The sequence below is a fragment of the Lissotriton vulgaris genome, chromosome 12 (genome assembly GCF_964263255.1).
Source record: "Lissotriton vulgaris chromosome 12, aLisVul1.2, whole genome shotgun sequence".
Taxonomy (NCBI): domain Eukaryota; kingdom Metazoa; phylum Chordata; class Amphibia; order Caudata; family Salamandridae; genus Lissotriton; species Lissotriton vulgaris.
This window is the reverse complement of record NC_141700.1, coordinates 703,466,239-703,467,851: the sequence shown is the minus strand read 5'-3', so window position 1 is coordinate 703,467,851 and position 1,613 is coordinate 703,466,239.

Genomic DNA, 1,613 nt, shown 5'->3' with positions numbered 1-1,613 from the left:
ATGTGTGTGGGAGCATTGGAGGTGAGGGGAGTGAATTTGAAAGGGCAGTGAGGACAGTGATTGAGGCGGGAATCTCCCATTAGAGTATGTGAGCATACAGATGGAACGGACCTGTTGAGGTTGCGAAGGGCATTACCTGAATAGGTCGTCCTTCCTTCTGGCCTCTTTCCTGGCACCTGGCGTGTACTGGCGCGGACGGGCGCAGACGGGCTTGCCTTAGGCGCGCCTTCGGCGCGCAGACGGCGCTCCCGCTGCGCTCGTCCGCTGCGCTTCCTGGCTAGGCACATAGTTTATGCCTGAGAGGGAGGGCGTCAAGGGGGCGTGGCCAGCGGAGGTGGGCGTGTCCGATGACGCGCTCGCCCTCCGAGGTGGCGGAGATAGGGGATCGTTGCAGCGTGACAGCACGCTGTTCAGGCAAGTGAATATAAGTTTTAAAAGTGCGAGGTTACACAGTATCACAACAAAAGATAAAAACACAGCACACTCCCGGCTTCCGCCTCAGGAGACTCTTAGGAATTGTGGGAGTCGCGCTTGAAGCTGCGCGCTCTATTTACGTCCAGGAAGGGGGCGTGGCCAGCGGAGGTGGGCGTGTCCGATGACGCGCTCGCCCTCGGAGGTGGTGGAGATAGGGGATCGTTGCAGCGTGACAGCACGCTGTTCAGGCAAGTTAATATAAGTTTTAAAAGTGCGAGGTTACACAGTATCACAACAAAAGATAAAAACACAGCACACTCCCGGCTTCCGCCTCAGGAGACTCTTAGGTATTGTGGGAGTCGCGCTTGAAGCTGCGCGCTCTATTTACGTCCAGGAAGGGGGCGTGGCCAGCGGAGGTGGGCGTGTCCGATGACGCGCTCGCCCTCGGAGGTGGCGGAGATAGGGGATCGTTGCAGCGTGACAGCACGCTGTTCAGGCAAGTGAATATAAGTTTTAAAAGTGCGAGGTTACACAGTATCACAACAAAAGATAAAAACACAGCACACTCCCGGCTTCCGCCTCAGGAGACTCTTAGGAATTGTGGGAGTCGCGCTTGAAGCTGCGCGCTCTATTTACGTCCAGGAAGGGGGCGTGGCCAGCGGAGGTGGGCGTGTCCGATGACGCGCTCGCCCTCGGAGGTGGTGGAGATAGGGGATCGTTGCAGCGTGACAGCACGCTGTTCAGGCAAGTGAATATAAGTTTTAAAAGTGCGAGGTTACACAGTATCACAACAAAAGATAAAAACACAGCACACTCCCGGCTTCCGCCTCAGGAGACTCTTAGGAATTGTGGGAGTCGCGCTTGAAGCTGCGCGCTCTATTTACGTCCAGGAAGGGGGCGTGGCCAGCGGAGGTGGGCGTGTCCGATGACGCGCTCTGTCCGATGACGCGCTCGCCCTCGGAGGTGGCGGAGATAGGGGATCGTTGCAGCGTGACAGCACGCTGTTCAGGCAAGTGAATATAAGTTTTAAAAGTGCGAGGTTACACAGTATCACAACAAAAGATAAAAACACAGCACACTCCCGGCTTCCGCCTCAGGAGACTCTTAGGAATTGTGGGAGTCGCGCTTGAAGCTGCGCGCTCTATTTACGTCCAGGAAGGGGGCGTGGCCAGCGGAGGTGGGCGTGTCCGATGACGCGC